The sequence below is a fragment of the Stenella coeruleoalba genome (assembly GCF_951394435.1).
Source record: "Stenella coeruleoalba genome assembly, chromosome: 10".
In the NCBI taxonomy this organism is placed as follows: Eukaryota; Metazoa; Chordata; class Mammalia; order Artiodactyla; family Delphinidae; genus Stenella; species Stenella coeruleoalba.
Window position 1 is genome coordinate 65,372,420 of NC_137156.1, and position 20,049 is coordinate 65,392,468.

At 39.9% G+C, this 20,049-nt stretch overlaps 1 protein-coding gene across 13 annotated transcripts in view; it reads right to left on the minus strand.

Annotated features, from left to right (window-relative positions):
* Nucleotides 1-20,049, minus strand: part of LOC307192700 (microtubule-associated protein 4-like) — a 169,630-nt gene that overhangs the window by 126,602 nt on the left and 22,979 nt on the right. The window contains exon 1 of one of the 13 annotated variants that reach the window (XM_079933963.1): nt 14,520-16,393. The exons of 10 other annotated variants lie outside the window; for them this stretch is intronic. The gene's annotated coding sequence lies outside the window, so the exon portion shown is untranslated. Of the gene's footprint in view, nt 1-14,519; nt 16,394-20,049 lie in introns of those variants that run through there. 2 more of the 13 variants (XM_079933962.1, XM_079933964.1) reach the window with 2 other exon arrangements.

The following is a 20,049-nucleotide window of genomic DNA, read 5'->3' on the forward strand; positions in this document are numbered from 1 at the left end:
GCGCAGAGTCTTAACCACTGGACCACCAGGGAAGTCCCCCAAAGCAGTATAATTTTTAAAAGCTAAAGACTTAGACATTTGGTACAGATAGCATATATTTTTCTGCCAACAACAAAAAAAGGCAACTGGGATTTCCCTGGTGGTCCAGTGGTTAGGACTCCGCACTTTGACTGCCAAGGGCCTGGGTTCAATCCCTGGTCTGGGAACTAAAAAAAGAAAGAAAAAAGGCAACTGCAAAGGGAGGGGAGGGTTTGATTCACCAGAGGGGTAACTACACAAGAAAGTATTGATTCAAATACAATGCAAACTGAACTGTGGCATTATTTTGAGATAATTATATATTTTAAGAAAAAAATGAATTTAATACTTAGGCTTACAACATTCTCATCAGGTTTACTAACATAGGATGGATCCATGAGGAATGATATGTTTTGGTCTTAAGTACAAAATGGTATATATAATGGATCACAGAAAGGGGGTTGGGGGGGATAACTAAAACAGCAGCTGAAATCAAAGCTGAAAGGCTTTTGCTGACTCTAAGTTTAATCTTAAGTGGGCAGAAGGCAAAGAGAACTTTGCCTCCTCACTGGAATGTGCTTCTTTATTGGTCTGCAAGTCTGCATGTGCTGACCTTTAAAAGACAGTGTAAGGTTTCTCTGTTCTCCCTTCTGCTAGTGGGCTGACAGACTGAACATGGGTGGACAATGACTTGGTGGCTCTGGTGTTGGCTGTGTTCAATATTCTAGTGTATTTCTTGTATAAGCAATGGGAGATTTTTGCCATAGATGCATTTTTAATCCTTCAAAAATAAGCAAGGCATAATGAGGTTCAAAAAAAGTTTAAGCAGAAATGAAATTACAAAAGAAAATACCATGATATAACCATCTTGGGGTAAAAAAACAAACAAAAACACTTTCCTAAATATAGCAAGCACCAGAGTTTACAAACTACAATAACAAAGAGTCCCAAACTAAATTTCTTCTAAGAAAATTTGGAAGTAAATTCTGAGTAATCAAAGGTACAAAAAGTAGCACGCAATAGGAGATTTTTGTGGTGAATACAGAATCTAAGAATGTATTATACAAACTAAATGGGAGTACAGCATAGATGCTCAATGCTCAGCCAATCCGCTTTCTTCTTCCTAGGCACTCAGAAAAACATCTCCCACCCACATCCCTTGCAGTTGAGACCATACTAGGTTCTAGACAGCAGGATTCCAGCTGAAGTAATATGCTTCCCCACAAAACATTCAATGAGAGATCTTTCTTGCTGGTGCTCTTTGTTGTCAACCAAATGAATGCAAAGGAGCTGGAATTCTTCAATCACCACATGAAGCAAGAAATAAACTTTGTGTTAAAGCACTGAAATGCTAGATATATTAGACAGCATTAATTACACTAATACAGGGATCTTACATATCTAACATACTCATTTTACAAATAAAATGAGAAAGAGACTTTCCAAAAATTACTCTAGTTGTTGAAAGAACCAGGTTCTTCTTTGTTACAGACCACAGAAAAGGCAGCAAGATAAACAGTTGTTCACATAAACATGAGGGGTCTTAAACTTCTTTTTAAAAATGCTTGCGAAAATCTCAGAGGGGGGCTTCCCTGGTGGCGCAGTGGTTGAGAGTCCGCCTGCCGATGCAGGGGACACGGGTTCGGGCCCCGGTCCAGGAGGATCCCACCTGCCGCGAAGTGGCTGGGCCCATGAGCCATGGCCGCTGAGCCTGCACATCAGGAGCCTGTGCTGCGCAGTGGGAGAGGCCACAACAGTGAGAGGCCCAGGCACCGCAAAAAAAAAAAAAAAAAAAAAAAAAAAAAAAATCTCAGAGGCATCCATCCCAAACGGTATGATTGACATTGCCTCTCACATCTGAGTTGTATCGTAAAATATGGCTGAAATTATTAGAAACTTTTTATACCATAACAGACTAATAAATTACATAAAACATTATATAATTTGTTACTCTATTACTTCCTTATTTTCTTTTTTTAAATAAATTTATTTATTTTATTTTGGCTGCGTTGGGTCTTCGTTGCTGCGCGGGCTTTCTCTAGTTGCAGCGAGCAGGGGCTACTCTTCGTTGCAGCGTGCGGGCTTCTCATTGCGGTGGCCTCTCTTGTTGCAGAGCACGGGCTCTAGGTGTGTGGGCTTCAGCAGTTGTGGCTCGTGGGCTCTAGAGCACAGGTTCAGTAGCTGTGGCACACAGGCTTAGCTGCTCCACAGCATGTGGGATCCTCCCGGACCAGGGCTCGAACCCGTGTCCCCTACATTGGCAGGCATATTCTTAACCACTGCACCACCAGGGAAGCCCCTTATTTTCTAAGAAGTAATTTTAATGTATTATACTATGTAAGTAGACATCATGTGAAAACAGTATTTGTGATCATTTCTATGAAGAGTACCATGGGCACTAGGTCTACGGTCAAATACACAGCTTCAGGTTATGCCTTTATTTCTACAGGAGAAAGAAAAATTCCAAGGTTTTAACAGTATCTCAAGTCAAATTTAAAATAATTTGCCATTGGCAGATCATCTGGCCTCTCTTAACCTCAGCCATAAACTGGATAAAAGGTCTCGGGCAAATCACCTCACTTTATTTGTAAAGAGAATTATCCAGGACTTCCCTGGTGGCGCAGTGGTTAAGAATCCGCCTGCCAATTCAGGGGACACGGGTTCAAGCCCTGGTCTGTGAGGATCCAACATGCCGTGGAGCAACTAAGCCCATGTGCCACAACTACTGAGCCTGCGCTCTAGAGCCCACAAGCCACAACTACTGAAGCCCACGCGCCTAGATCTTGTGCTCCACAACAAAGAGAAGCCACCACAATGAGATGCCCACGCACCACAATGAAGAGTAGCCCCTGCTCGCCGCAACTAGAGAAAGCCCGCGTGCAGCAACGAAGATCCAACGCAGCCAAAAAATAAATAAATAAATAAATAACTTTTTTTTAAAAAAAGAATTATCCAGAAGTCCTTTTTAAGCCTACCATTTTGACTATGATCTCACTCTGTTCAGGTCAACAAAATGTATTGAAAGGCTTCCCTGGTGGCGCAGTGGTTGAGAGTCCGCCTGCCGATGCAGAGGACACGGGTTCGGGCCCCGGTCTGGGAGGATCCCACATGCCGTGGAGCAGCTGGGCCCGTGAGCCATGGCCACTGAGCCTGTGTGTCCAGAGCCTGTGCTCCACAACGGGAGAGGCCACAACAGTGAGAGGCCCGCATACCGCAAAAAAAAAAAAAAAGTATTGAATATTTATTAAGTGGAACGACATAAAATTATTGGTATTTGATTGGTTTTGGGGTTTTTTTAAAAAATAAATTTATTTATTTATCTTTGGCTGCGCTGGGTCTTCGCTGCAGCGCACAGGCTTCTCATTGCGGTGATTTCTCTTGTTGCGGAGCATGGGCTCTAGGTGCGTGGGCTTCAGTAGTTGTGGCACGCGGGCTCAGTAGTTGTGGCTCATGGGTTCTAGAGCGCAAGCTCAGTAGTTGTGGCACACAGGCTTAGCTGCTCCACGGCATGTGGGATCTTCCCAGACCAGGGCTCGAACATGTGTCCCCTGCTTTGGCAGGTGGATTCTTAAGCACTGCGCCACCAGGGAAGCCCAATATTTGTTTTTGACCTATCAAAACTGCATTTTTGTATGGCTTAACCTAATACTAAGCGCTATGCACTATGTTAAAAAATATTAATTTTTTTAGGTATGTATACAGACGTACATTTTTTTAGAAAAAAACTAGTATGTTGATTTAGGGGCTCCTGACTGCTGTCATTAGATCTAAAGAGCAAAGTCTATACATCTGAACAGAAAAACCTTTCACATACTCTCTTCTCCTGAGTACTTATAGCTATGTGCTATTTACAAAGAAGCGACACAATTTCTGTTAATTAGTATACTGTATCAGAATACTAATTCAAATGTTTTGGCCAAAATTGCTGCAGTAATTGGGTAAACATAAATCCCACCTGTCTATTATTCCATCAGTTTAGACTGCTACTTAAAGATTTAGGATTAAGTTTGCCTTGTGAGGCTCACAGAGGATTAAATTACTTGTAAATAGCCATTCCCATGAAAGACTAAGTCATGAATGCTCCTGTTACAACCTAATCAAATACAAAAACTTTGGCAATCCTAACAAAACAGGAATTTAGACTGGCCCTTAGGATAGAGATATGTTTATTAACCAAATCGCCTAACAAAGATACTTCAAGATACTTTATTCCAAAGACAACACTTAGAGCCAAATGAACATATTTTTACAAAAATCCTATAGCTGGGGACTTCCCTGGTGGAGTAGTGGTTAAGAATCCGCCTGCCAATGCAGGGAACACGGGTTCAAGCCCTGGTCCAGGAAGATCCCACATGCCGCAGAGCAGCTAAGCCCATGAGCCACAACTACTGAGCCTGCACTCTAGAGCCCGCGAGCCACAACTACTGAGCCCACGTGCCACAACTACTGAAGCCCACGCGCCTAGAGCCCGTGCTCTGCAACAAGAGAAGCTATCGCATATTGAGAAGCCCATGCACCACAACGAGGAGTAGCCCCCGCTCACTGAAACTATAGACAGCCCGCGTGCAGCAACGAAGACCCAACGCAGCCAATAATAAAAATAAATTAATTTTTTAAAATGTCTTACTTTCCTGGAAGTTACAACCACTAACTCCTTTGAAGAGTTTTAATCAATGACATGAAAAGCTCTGTCCTGATACCTCTGCTTTAAGGAAAGAGCAAGAATGCATACTCCTATTTCCTAAGGCAGTAATCTAATGGTTTAAAATTCTATATGTTACAGCTACAGACCACTAGTTTAATGGCATTTTACATGATACATATTTTAAGATTTAGTACTATATTGCAATAAAACCACAGCAAAAGGAGATAGAAAAGAAGGGGAGAAAGAAGTCTAAATTAGGAACAAGCCTAAATATTTTCCCATAAATATGACATTTCCACTCTGTTCAAACACAGATAGGGACTTCCTGGTGGCGCAGTGGTTCAGAATCCACCTGTCAATTCAGGGGACACAGGTTTGAGCCCTCATCCGGAAAGATTCCACATGCCACGAAGCAACTAAGCCTGTGTGCCACAACTACTGAGCCTGCGCTCTAGAACCTGCGAGCCACAACTACTGAGCCCGTGTGCCACAACTACTGAAGCTCACGCACCCTAGAGCCCGTGCGCCCCAACTACTGAGCCCACACACCGCAACTACTGAAGCCTGCACGCTCTAGGGCCCATGTGCTGCAACTACTGAAGCCCACACATCCTAGAGCCCACGCACCACAACTACTCAAGCCCATGCACCTAGAGCCCGTGCTCCGCAGCAAGAGAAACCACTACAGTGAGAAGCTCACGCACCGCAACCAAGAGTAGCCCCCGCTTGCCGCAACTAGAGAAGAAGCCCATGTGCAGCAATGAAGACACAACGCAGCCAAAAATAAATTAATTAATTAAAAAAAAACACAGATAAAGTTTAATTAAAATCTTCAGGGGCATTCCAGTAAGCAACAAGCACACCTGGTGTCCAGGGCTTGGTTTCTAATACCATCTCTTACACAGGAAACAGGGCTCCTTGGAGAAATGACTAATTCTAGGACCGGGACAGAAAATATACAAGCAAAGCCTGGAATATCTTGTAATGCCAGAAAGTTAGGAAATGCTATAAAAATAATAATTAATTAATTAATGAGGGAATGTGAAAGGCACACAGGGGTCAAATGAAAGAGCTTCCAATGACCAAAGCTGGAACAATTTGAGCAACAAAATACAGTATTGGATTGTAACCCAAAATACAAAATAAGTATTCATGAATCCATACTGGTATAAATAATGATTGAATAAATTAGTGATGAAGAATAAATAAATCTACCATGAAGAAGAATTCCAAAGAATTAGTCTAGACATTCCAGCTTCTAGGTGGTAGAACTTAACCCTGATTCCTTAAGTGTGGGTGGGTCACATAGTGACCTCCTTCCAAAGAGTACAACATGAAAAGGGAGACAAAAGAGAAACCTGACAAACACTACCTAAACCAAGTGATCAAGATTAACGTTAACAGTGATGAGTTATGTTGACAGTATGTGCCCTTGATATGTGATAAGAATGGCATTTTACCTCTATAATCTTCCTCTCATAAACTGTAACCCTGGTCTAGTCATAAGAAAAAGATCAGATAAATCCCAGTTGAAGGAATTCTACAAAATATCAGACTAGTACTCCTCAAAACTGTCAAGATCATGAAAAAAAAGATCATCAAAAATCAAGTCTGAGAAACTGTCCTAGCCAAGAGAAGCCTAAGCATAACAACTAAATGTAATACGGTATCCTGGATGAGACCCAGAACAGAAAAGGGTCGTTAGGTAAAAACTAAATCCAAACAAAGTATGAACTTTAATTAATAATAATGTATCAAAATTGGTTTATTAATTGTCACAAATATACCATACTAATGTAAGATGTTAATAATAGGAGATTCTAACAACTTTTCTGTAAATCTAATTTCCGTAAGTTACAAAATTAATTTAAAATATATTTAGATGGGCTTATTTACATAAAAATATTGATGCAATCATTATGTTGTCTTTATTTCTGAACATGGTCAAAATGTACACTTCCAAAGTGACCAGGGAGTTTGCTCTATGGCTGTAGGTAAGCACTTGAATGGCTAGTGCCGTTTCAGTATTTAACATTGTTTAAGCATCAAAAATCATGAACCTGGGCCTTATTTACAGAAATTTCTGAAATACAGAAAAATATAAATTGCCCACAATATAGCCCCTATTTTCCCCAGGACAGGTATTCAGAAACAGATCTAAAGAAAATAACAGTACAGTACTACACAATCCACGGTCAGCTGAATCCACCATAGATACGGAGGGCTGGATATGGAACTTAAGCACCAGGGTATTTTGGTATCTGAAGTTGGTCCTAGAACAAATCCCCTATGAATACCGAGGGACAACTGTATACAACGTCTGTCTTTAACATTCTAGTAACAAACTTTATTCACTTCCAACTTAAATCTGACCCATGACCAAAAACTGCACTCTCACACAATCTACAATTCCATGGAGAAACTTACTATGGAAGAAAGTCTGTATAAGTAACGTCCAAGTCCCTAATCACTGAAAACTAGCTGGCTCTCCATTAAAGCTTCAAATCTGAAGTTCTACCACTGGTACTATTGAAACAGGAGAGAAGGGAGCAGGGCATAACCCCTGAAAGAATGACATAGCCTGAGGACATGACATAAACGGATTAGAACCAAATGGGTCTAAGATGGTGGACAAGTCGACTCCCACTAGACCTTGAACCTCAGTATACGCTCAATGTAACACATCAGCAAGCTAAATGACACACCCTCAGGCGCCATGACAGTTCTAAGGCGACCATAAGGATCAAAAAGTGGACGGTGGCCCAATTCCTGAAAATCCCTGCCCCTTCCCGAAATAGCTGGAATACTCCTCCCACTCACTAGCCTATGAAATTACCCACCACTATAAAAACTGACAACCCCATATCCTGGTTCCTTTCTCACCTTCTGAGATGGCCCACTCCCTCTGTCTGTGGAGTGTGTTTCTCTCTAAATAAATCCACTTATTACCTATCACTTTGTCTCTCACTGAGTTCTTTCTGTGATGAGACATCAAGAACCTGAGCTTCATTAAGTCCTGAAACCAGGTGTGTGATCTCAGTTGGAACACTGTGGGTTTTGGCCGCGTGGGTTCAAGTCCCAATCAGGGTTTTGGCTGGGTTCGAGTGCCAGCTGTGTGCGTTCAAGTCCCAACTGAGGTGCACGGTTTCACTATTAACTCTAACTTCATTTTGTAGATTCACAAACAGTGACCAACTCTAATGAGCACTTATATTTATTACACTCAAAGAAACAAAACAAAATAACTTAGCAATGTGTGTCTGATATTTCCAACCAAATCACAAAAAAGGGGCATTTGAATCCAAACTCCTTATTTTATAAGTGAGAAAAGAGCCAAGGGGATTAACAAAGATACTTATTCAAGGTCATCTTGAATCTCAACTAGAACCAGGATTTCTTCTCAGCCCTATACTATTCCAAAGAAGGAAACAAGGGCAAGATAAAGGGTATTATAATTCTGACCATTTCCTATGCTAGGTTAGAAAGCTTTAGTTTTCTCAGAGGTCAACAAAATAAGCCAGCCTACCTATTGGAAATAGCACCAAGTAGTTATCCTTTTTTTAAGTGACATGCCCTCCTGACACAGATTCTTGTCTCCTATTTAATTATCAATTCTTGAATTGTGCCACTATTCAATATCCATGATGTGAAAGTTGAAGCCTTGGTTAAAGCTTGTAAGTGTTTAACTTAATTTGGTACAAACAGAAGACTGAGTGTATTAATTTTCCTCCCAGTTATCCTTAATAATTTTTCTTTTTCTTTTGTTATTGAGATGAAATTTACAGAACATACACTTAAGCATTTTTTTTATTTTTTTAAAACATTTTGAAGTATACAATTCCATGGCATCAACCTTTCTTTAGTTTCAAAATGCCAAATATTTTTCATTAGAGATGCACTAATCCAAATGTAGAAGGACTACTGTTTTCAATTAATTCGTCACATCTCAAAGAAGGCCTAAATCCAGGTTCCAACCTTAAGTGTGGCCTGAGCCCCTTTATCATTCTAATCTCTTTCCACACGTGGCCAGCCACAGTGCAGAGGTACTGTGCCAAGCACCTTTCACCTTCTTCCACATATCAGTAGTATCCTATCACACTCTCCTGCCCTGAACATACCCACAAAGTCAGGCTTACTGTGTGGTTAGCCAACCCGGCAGGCTTTTGTTTCAGCAAATACTTCAAACTTTGCAAACTAGTTAGGAAGGAATGATCTCATCCCACTGACCCAACAGCCAACTTTATCAAAAAAGCTTTTTGTTACAAGCTGTGATAACCTAGGAAACCAGATCTATTTTTACTGTACAGGCATGGAAAAGGAAAAGAAGAAATCATAAGGAAAAAAACAGCTCACATGTTGACCATTTTTAAAAATCACTTATTCTCCAGAATTTCCCCCATTCTTTGATATCTGGCTGCAAGTGAACAAAAAGAAAGACTTTTAGAATTTTTCAATGCCCCCCAAAAAATCATTATTGTGACAATTAAAAAGCAAACTTCATATTCTAGACCAAATATTGAACCTACCCTGGGTGAGATTTGTAAGAAAAAATAAGGATTCCTCTCCAGCATCACCTCAACATTTATTGAGTGCTAATGTTCCAGGTACTATTCTAATCACTTTACATATATCAATTCAATGAATATGTTGAGGACTTCCCCGATGGCGCAGTGGTTAAGAATCCGCCTGCCAATGCAGGGGACATGGGTTCGAGTCCTGGTCTGGGAAGACCCCACATGCCACAGAGCAACAAAGCCCGTGCACCACAACTACTGAGCCTGCGCTCTAGAGTCTGTGAGCCACAACTACTGAGCCCCCATGCCACAACTACTGAGCCCCCATGCCACAACTACTGAAGCCTGCACGCCTAGAGCCCGTTCTCCACAACAAGAGAAGCTACCGCAACGAGAAGCCTGTGCACTGCAACAAAGAGAAACCCCCGCTTGCCACAACTAGAGAAAGCCTGCACACAGCAACGAAGACCCAACGCAGCCAAAAATAAATAAATAAAATTAATTTAAAAAAAAGAGGGCTTCCCTGGTGGCGCAGTGGTTGAGTCCGCCTGCTGATGCAGGGGACACGGGTTTGTGCCCCCGTCTGGGAAGATCCCACATGCCGTGGAGCGGCTGGGCCCGTGAGCCATGGCCGATGAACCTGCGTGTCCACAGCCTCTGCTCCGCAATGGGAGAGGCCACAGCAGTGAGAGGCCCGCGTACCACAAAAAAAAAAAAGAAAAAAGAAAAAAGAATACGTTGAACAATTCTAGTATGTAGGTATATTATTATCCCCATTTAAAATAGGGACACTATGGCACTTAAAGGTTAAGTAACTTGCCTGAGGTCACTCGCCTAGTAAAGTAGTAGACCCCAACTCTTAACTGTTTCCCCACACTGTCTCTCACAGCAACTTTTTAAAAAATATATTTATTTATTTATTTATGGCTGCACTGGGTCTTGGTTGCTGCTCACAGGCTTTCTCTAGTTGCAGCGAGTGGGGGCTACTCTTTCATTGTAGTGCATGGGCTCCTCAGTGCAGTGGCTTCTCTTGTTGCAGAGCATGGGCTCTAGGCACACGGGCTTCAGTAGTTGTGGCCCACGGGCTTAGTTGCTCTGTGGCATGTGGGATCTTCCCGGACCAGGGCTCGAACCCGTGTCCCCTGCATTGGCAGGTGGATTATTAACCACTGCGCCACCAGGAAGTCCCTATTTTTTTAATTCTTAAAAACAGTTGTGATTCATCATCTACTATACACCTGGGTATTCAAAGCACATGGGATGTGCCCTTTCTCTGCTTGGCCTCCAAGCAGCATACTTTCACAGATGGAGCTATGGCCAAATGCTGTGACACAGGGTGCACACCTCCAGTGCCTTGCCAAGGCAGTTCCTTCTGCTTAGGTAGTAGGTGATCAGCCTCTACTCTAAAACATTCAGGAAAAACAAATTAGATCAAGAGCACTATTTAGAGTGAATCGTCCTAAATCTGTATGTGTCAGTATGCATGTGAGAATCAAGTGACTAAAGGCGGCTGATGTAAACAAAAGATTCTACAGCAGACAACTATAAGGAACAAAAGCTAACAATCTCTGATAGTTTGTGGAGCAGCTGTGGGACATTCTAAAGGTGAATGTTAGCCTACCTTAAGATAAAACAAAAAAATGGTTATAAAGTCTACTGAGAGATAAAGGCTAAAGTTAGATTACTGGCCTCGAGGCTGAAAAGAATTCTGAAGACAGGAGTACACACAGTTTACCCTTCTGAAATGCATAAAGCTTTCCCCAGATCTCAACTAGACCTCCCCCACTGTCCTGGACTCTCGGTGGGTCCAAGTACATCTAATGAAGACAGTAATACAAGCACTAACATGAAATAAAATTTGAAAAGGAAACAAGTAAACTCCAGTAAAGAAAAGTTCCAAGAGCAGGAAAGAAAGAGTGCCTCCAGAAAGAGGAAAGCTGTGACAAGAGCTATAGAACCTCCCTTAAGCTCCTCCCTTAAGATCCCTTAAGATCCCCATGCACTCGGGTGCTACACCAGAATGAGTGTAGGCAGTATATGAATAAGAGTGGATAAGTACATCACTACATTGAATTAGAAATAATTTACACAGATATATAGATATAGATATCAATTCTTCTTCTTCAGTCCTAAAATCATTCTCTCTCACTTAATAACTAAAATACCATTTTTCTTTTCCACCTTTTCAAGGCCTACCTCTACTCTCTCAGTCCGTCTCTATGAAAGCCTCCATGGCTTCCAGAGCACTCTAGCTATATGATGTGTGCTACTAGTACACCACTGACCAACTTTATTACTTACATGCCTATTACCCACTATAAACTGTGAGCTCAAGAGCAATAATGTTCAGTAATCTCTGGTTATTCTCTAGTACCTATCTCAGTTCCATGAACATAGCAGATACAAAATAATGCAAAATATGTTGCACATTTTTCTAATTCTGAGGCCTTCAATCTTTTTCTCTTTATATCACAACCCATGGGGGAAAAATCATTTCATAAAATGACCCATATTCACACACATACAGTTATACACACACACATACACATAAATGAAACAGAAGTATGTAAAATGTACTGATATCTTCTGTTCCTGTTTTTTAAGGGCTTCCTGTGAAAATTTCAATTTCTGGTAAAAATAATATCTTAAGAGAAGGAGATACACAATTAAAAGCAGTTTTCAAACTTTAATGTGGACATCCCTTGGGAAGATGGTTTAAAATAGATTACAGAGAACTATACCCAGAATCTGATTTAGTAAGTCTGGGTAGAAGCCCAGGAATCTGCCTTTCAAATTACCCCAAATCATTCTGATGTAGATGATAAAACTATACTTATCAGACACATGCCCACATAATTTAAGATTTAATCTCAAAATACATAGTTTCAACTCTTCCTACACTAGCTACAGGTTAACCAAACTATCTGCAAGAGGTTCCTGCCTTGCTAATAAACTGGTTTTTCATCTGAAAGCTGTCTGGTTCAACAATCCTTTTATAGACTTTCTCTAATGCAACTGGTAAACCACTAAAATCTAACTGTTCTCTTAACCACAGCTCTTCGCACCAAGAAAAACAAAAGAATGATATGAATGAAAGGCATTTTTGTTGCCAAGTCGTTTGCTTTATAACTGAAAGAGCTTTTGAAAACCAGTCACATTGGCCATACAACTGGCATATGTAGTCATCAGTTTGGAACTCCTAAGTACAAGTGGCCTATAGCTCAAAAGTGATCACTAAATAACTCAAAGTCTGACCACAAACTGCTTGAAAGCTACGACACAAGCCTACATGTCTTGTAATTATAAGCCAATAAGAAGACCCTTGATTCCTGAAAGTTTTAAATTCAACAAAGTCAATATTAAAATAGCACCAAACACTTGCAATGAACAATTCAAAAATGAAATTAAGAAAATAATTCCATTTACAACAGCAACAAAAAGAACACTTAACAATAAATTTAACAAAATAAGCACACAACTTATAGTACTCTGAAAAATACAAAAAATGGAGAAAGAAGAGCTTCCAAATTCATGGATGGGAAGACTTAACATTGTTAAGAAGAGGAAATTCCCCATCGGTACAATGGAAGAAGGCAATACTCCTCCCAAACTCATCTACAGATGCGATGCAATCCCCATCAAAATCCCAATTAGCTTCTTTGCAGAAATTGACAAGCTAAATCTAAAAGTCATAGGGAGGGACTTCCCTGGCGGTCCAGTGGTTAAGACTCCGCACTTCCAATACAGGGGGTGTGGGTTTGATCCCTGGTCAGAGAATTAAGTTCCCACATGACGCAGGGTGCAACCAAAAAAAGAAAAAAGTGGGCAAATAATCTGAACAGACATTTCTCCAAAGATGATATGCAAATAGCCAGTAAGCACATCAGTCACCAGGAAAATGAAAGTCAATGCCACAGTGAGAAACCACTTCATACCCACTAGGATGATGATAATCACAAGGACAGAAATTGGAACCCTCATATAGTGCTAATGGAAATGTAAAATGGTGTGGCCATTTTATTAACAGAAAACAGTATGGCAGTTCCTCAACAGGTTAAACATATGACCCAGCAATTCCACTCCTAGGTATAAACCCAAGAGAATTGAAACCCTATGACCACATAAAAACTTGAACACAAATGTTCACAGTGGCATTATTCATAATAGCGAAAAAGTGGAAACATAAATGTCCATCTACAGATGAATGAATAAGCAAAATGTGGTATATCCAAACTGTAGAATGTTATATGTCCATAAAAAGGAATGAAGCAGTAATACAAGCTACAAGACAGATGAACCTTGAAAATATTATGTTAAGTGGAAGAAGCCAGTCACAAAAGACTACATACTGTATCACTCCATTTATATGAAATGTCCAGACAGGCAAATCAAGAGGGACAGAAAGATTAGTGGTTCTCAAGGGCTTGGGAAGAGGGGGTGCTGAAAAGATTAGAGAGTGATGGCTATAGAGTATGGGGTTTCTTTTGGGAGTGATGAAAATGTTCTGAAACTGTGGTAATAGTCACACATATCTGTGAATATACTAAAAACCATTGATTTCTATACTTTAAATGGGTGAACTGTATGGTATGTGAATAATACCTCAATAAAACTGTTACCCCCCAAAAAAGAGAGACAGAGCACCAAACACATGAAACTAACATCTTCTTTCCTATGAGATTGCCCTTAATACCAACTTAAAGGATATTTCCTTTCTTGTTATCAGAAGATAGATATGTTATTTTCCAGTTATGTACAATTTTTTTAAAAAAAGCAAAGCTTGCTCAAAGAAACATGCTTTGTTGTTAGATGCATATAAAAACTTCTGCAAGAAAAGGCTAGAGGGAGCCACTAGAAGATGAAGAGAAAAACTAAACTTTCAACAGTTAAGTATAGGCAGTCTTTGTTTTGCATAGTGGTGTGAGACTAAAAAAGTGACAATGCAAGTTGAAACCATGCAAAACGATAGTAATAATAAATGGGGAAAATTACAATTGTTCTGTTATCTTTAAAAATTTTTGTTGAAACATTAAAAATTCTGTCATTTATAATTGTATAAGAATAAAAAACAGGAAAACTAACATTTATTTAGTATGCTGTAAAAGATTGGAAACATTGAAAATTATTTATAATTTCTTTGAAAAAACTTATCAAGAGTAGTTAACTTATGATATGGAATGGATCAGCTTCCAGCATTTTATCCTTTATGTTTTCAATGTCACAAAGTATCTCTGAGAATTCTTTTAATAAAAGTGAAATTTCTTGCCCATGTCACTTTCTCCTCTGGGATATCTTCATCTTTTTCACCAAACCATCTTCCTCATTTACATAGATAAGCTCACCTTCACTGAGCTTCTCTAGCTGCATATCCAGAGTCTTTTGAATGACAGTAGTGTCAACATTCCCACAGTGAAGTTATTTCTTCTGTAACTCCATTCACTTATGATTTGCATTTCACTTCCAACCCTGGAAAGGAAGTTTTTGGTTCTTTGCTGCACCTTCTTCGTTCTTTCTTTCAATTACCCATTTTTGTAAAATGTCACATGGGTTTATCGCTGGGTGACATGGAGGCAATGGAACTGCATGCTTTGCTATCTGTGCATGAACTGAATAACAGATGTGCAGTGAACAGTCACCAACAGGTTTTGAAAGGAGATGAGAGATCACTGATACTGATGTACACCTGTTACTTACATAGTAATCTGTAGAGAGAAGAGCTAGCGGCAATTTTGTAGTTTATGCAATTACAGGTAGTACATGTTATTAGGGAATGGGTGTTATTTAACTGAATCATGGTAAGTAAAATTTGTGCATATCAGAACCATACAAACCAAGGAGTCCCTGTATATCAAGTTACAGAATCTTGGCATTTCTAGAAAGCTCCCTCAGGGTAATCTAACCGAAGGACCCTTGATGTAGATGATTGATGACCATCACGTGACACACATTACGGCAAAGGGTAGCTCTTCCACCAATGAACAGCTCTAATGATTAGAAAAATAAACCTCCAAACAGTCAAGAGCACAGGTTCTAGAATCAGACTGCCTGACTTCCCATCCTGGCTTTTCCTTTTGTAGAGCTAGGTAAACTTGGGAAAGTTATGTAATCTCTTCATGACTCAGTTTCCTCATCCGTAAAATAAAAATGTTATGACCTGCAATCATGGGACTGTTATGAGAGTTAAATTCATAGAGAGTACTTATTAATTCTAGCACATAGTAAGTGTTCAATAAATGGTAGCCTCTATAATTAATCATATCACCATCATGAACTGTACAGTGCTTGACCTTCCTCATTCAAACCCTTTCCCTCACCTGGACTCTGTACCAGCCTCTTAACAGAGCCCTCGGACACAGTCTCTCACCTGACTCTCCATATGGTCATCAGAATTATACCCCTCAAAATCGAATCTGACCCTCTTCCCCTTGCCAAACAATTCAGCCTAAAGTATCAGGTAGGGCAGAGCAAAGTCAGAGTCCTTGTTTTGGGGTGGGGAGGGAGCCATAGTGGCCCAGCGCAGGGTGTCAAAGACCAAGTTAGGGTAAGGCAGGAATTCACATGGTGAGGTGGCCTGGCCCAATTTATTTAACTTATAAGGGGTCAGAAGATAGCTACCATTTTAAAAGATCAAATGAATTTCAAAACTGAAGAAACATAAATAATAGTCCAAGGGGGAACAATTAAGCTTAACTTTAAAAAGAAAACAACTTATCGCAAGTAGACAAAATGACAGGTCACAACTGGTAACCCTGATTCCTTGGAAGTAGGTTGGCATTTCAATGTTTGTTCATTATTCTCAGTGCCAGTGTTCACTGCATTCACTTTCAAGATAAAATTTCATTTGGCATGGTGGTCTCTCTTGAACTTGTTAACAAAAGGAAACTCCTGGTGAAGCCTACTCATCAACTACATAAATATTAGGTATTTGAAAAAATGCTAGGTCTTCAACAACACATCCCTGGTTTCCTGTCTCTTAAAAGCAAAGAGAGAGAAAGGAAAAAGTTAAAAGAAAAGGATGAAGGAGAAAAGAAGAAACAAGCATAAAGAACAAGGCAGACAATAATAACTCTGAACCTAAAATAGGTTGTAGAGTTGCTCCTGAGCTGTAAACTGATCATGATGCACTGATCCTCTTGCATTACACCAACACACGAAAGCCACAGGATAACAGAGCAAGCCATCACCTCCTTGTATTACAATCTCATACACTTGCTTTGGATGCTGTGCCTCCTAATCACACCTAGTTTAAGTAGCATCATATATCTGGCAACATCTAGTATTTAAGAACCAAGTAAAAACCTGAAAGGAATTACCAAGCAAGGCTGCATGGTACTATGCAAGTATATACACTTTATCATCAAAAAGATAGAGATTTGAAGCTGTCTTTTTACTGGCTGTGCAACCTTGGGCCTTATCTTCTCTAATGTCTATCATTCCCAACTTTATAGATAAGGAAAGTGTCTACACAGAAATATTGTAACGACTGAATGAAACAATACATGAAACACCCAGTACAAGCCCAAGCCTACCTTGGACCACACAAAAGTATGTCATAAAACCCCTCAAACTCAATTCTAAAATCTGGTTTCCTAAACCACAGCAGCTTATAAGAAAAAAATTAGAAAAGAAAAATAAAGATTTTTCCCCCCACAAAATAAAGTGCAGAGACAGAAGCACTACAAAGCAAGCACTCAAAATCATAGCCATGTGAGGTGCTTAGGGGTAAAACCTACATGATTCAACAAGTGTGAAGGATATGATTCTACATAATGAGCCATCACATTTGTTGTACGAAATGATGACTAACAAGTCACTGGAAAATATTATATTTAGGTTATAATAATCACTTCCTATATATGAATTCCTTTTATGCAAAGTTCAAAATACACAGATTACATTTTACTTGATAAAATAGATTCAACTTAAGCATAAGAAATTCCCAAGTCACTCCAACTAGGATACATAAAAATAGGGAACTGGGCAATTGGGTAAAGAAAATGGACATAAATAGATAACACAGCTAAAGACATATTTGTAATGCAGTCTTAGAAGAGATGGAGACAGCTGGCTGTGGAACTGCAGTTATACAGGAAGAAGAGGTGAGTAAATAGGGTAAACAATGCCAGATCAGTGTTATTACCTTCTTGTGAACATGAAATTAGCATGGATCATGATCCTTATGTAATATATTGAGTGGGGGGGGACTTCCCTGGTGGTCCAGCAGTAAAGAATCCACCTTGCAATGCAGGGGACGTGGGTTCAATCCCTGGTCAGGGAACTAAGATCCCACATGCTGCAGAGTAACTAAGCCCGCGTGCCACAACTACTGAGCCCATGTGCCACAACTACTGAGCCTGTGTGCCTCAACTAGAGACCCTGCGTGCCACAAACCACAGAGCCCACGTGCTCTGGAACCCACTCGCCATAACTACAGAGCCCACGCGCCCAAGCCTGCGCACCATGACTAGAGAAGAGAAAACCTGCACGCCACAACTAGAGAGAAACCCACCTGTCACAACGAAAGATCCTGCATGCCTCAACGAAGATCCCACATGCCGCAACTAAGACCTGATGCAGCGCCCAAAAAATAATAATAAATAAATAAATAAATATATGAAGTGGGGAAAGTTGAGAAATTATCCCAGAATACATGTGGATTTGCTCAGTAGTGGGTTTAACTTATGCTTTATCCATCTCAAGAATCCAGGTCACTGCATCTCCCTATCAATTTGATCTAGGATAGAACGTAGTAGTAAAGAAACAACAAATTTTAGGGGGATTTCCATGGTGGCACAATGGTTAAGAATCCGCCTGCTGGGCTTCCCTGGTGGCGCAGTGGTTGAGAGTTCGCCTGCCGATGCAGGGGACGCGGGTTCGTCCCCCGGTCCGGGAAGATCCCACATGCCGCGGAGCGGCTGGGCCCGTGAGCCATGGCCACTGAGGCTGCGCGTCTGGAGCCTGTGCTCCGCAACGGGAGAGGCCACAACAGTGAGAGGCCCGCATACCGCAAAAAAAAAAACAAAAAAAACAATCTGCCTGCCAATGCAGGGGACACGGGTTCGAGCCCTGGTCTGGGAAGATTCCACATGCTGCAGAGCAACTAAGCCTGTGCGCCACAACTACTGAGCCTCTACTCTAGAGCCCATGCACCACAACTACTGAAGCCCACGCGCCTAGAGCCCATGCTCCACAACAAGAGAAGCCACCGCAATGAGAAGCCCATGCACCGCAAAGAAGAGTAGCCCCCACTTGCCGCAACTAGAGAAAGCCCGCACGTGACGAAGACCCAATGCAGCCAGAAATTAATTAATTAATTAATTTACAAAGAAATAAATTTTAAAAGTAATTAAATGTAAGACCATACAGAAAATAATCTTAGTATGCACACATGCAATAAAACATTGAAATTTTAAATGCAAATACAGAAAGTACAAACTTAACTGAAAATAAAAAATCATGAATTTAAGGTATTTTAAGTTGTTTTATTATGAGCTGTCTGCTTTTTTTTGAAGAAACTATAAAAAATAAAGGCACATCTATTAAAGGAGCTAAAATAAAAATACTAACTGTACCAAATGCCAGTGAAGATGCAGAAAAATTGGACCTCTCCTACACTGCTGGTTGGAATGTAATGGAACTGCCAATCCAGAAAACAGTTGGACAGTTTCTTCAAAAATCAAACATACCCTTACCATGCAACCCAGCAATCACACTCTTGGGTATTTATTCCAAAGAAAAGAAAAAGTGTGTTCACTCAAAAACCTATACACAAATGTGCGTAGCAGCTTTATTCACAACAAAACATGAGCCAACCCAAATAACAGTGTAAAGCTAAACACATGACATCCATACCAACTATTACTTAGCTATAAAAAGGAACAAATTATTGATACATACAATGGGCCACAAGGGCATCATGCTTAGCAAAAAAAGCTAATCTCCAAAGATCACATACTGTATGATTCCAATTTGATGTCGTTCTCAAAATGACAGAGAGAGAACAAATTAGTGGTTGCCAGAGGACCAAGACAGGTTGAAGAAAGGGGTTCACAAAAACTACACACACACACACACACACACACACACACACACACACACAAATGCAGGTTAAAAAAATTAGGGAAAACTGAAAAAGGTCTGCAGTGTAGTTAACAGTAATGTACCAATCAATGTCAGTTTCCTGGTTTTGATATTATACTACAGCTATTTAAGATGTCACTGTTGGGGGAAGCTGGGTGAAGACTACTATTTTCAACTTCCTGTGAGTTCAAAATATTTACAAATAAAAAGTTAAAAAATAAAATAAGGGCCTTTATGGATTCACTTTTTCATGGATTTACTTTCAAGTTCCACTGAAAAGCATTACACAGTGGCTAAAAGCATAAAGTGACCACCATTTACTGTTTGGTGATCTCTTGATACCTCAGTTTTCTCAACTATATAAAGAAGATAATTATTACAATCTTACTAAATTTCTCACTAAATTTCTCATGCAAACTTCCCTATCAAGAAGGCTCTCCAGAACTTATAACCTTTGTGTATATGGAGGAAATACTTTATTACTAAAGTTCAAAAGCCCAGAAATCAAAGTAAAATATTGAAATCTCATTTTAAAAACTAACAAGTCAAAAGGCAAACAACACACAAGGAGAAAAATATTTGTATTACAAATAATACATAAAGGGCTAATTTTTATAATATACTAAGAGCTCTCACAAATAAATAAGAAAAATATCAACAACCCAATAGAAATATAAGCCCAGGATACAAACTCTTCACAGAAATTCAAATGATTAATAAATTTATGAAAAGATATTCAGACTCTCTCACATTACAAAAAATACAAACTAAACAATGAGAAACCAATTTTCA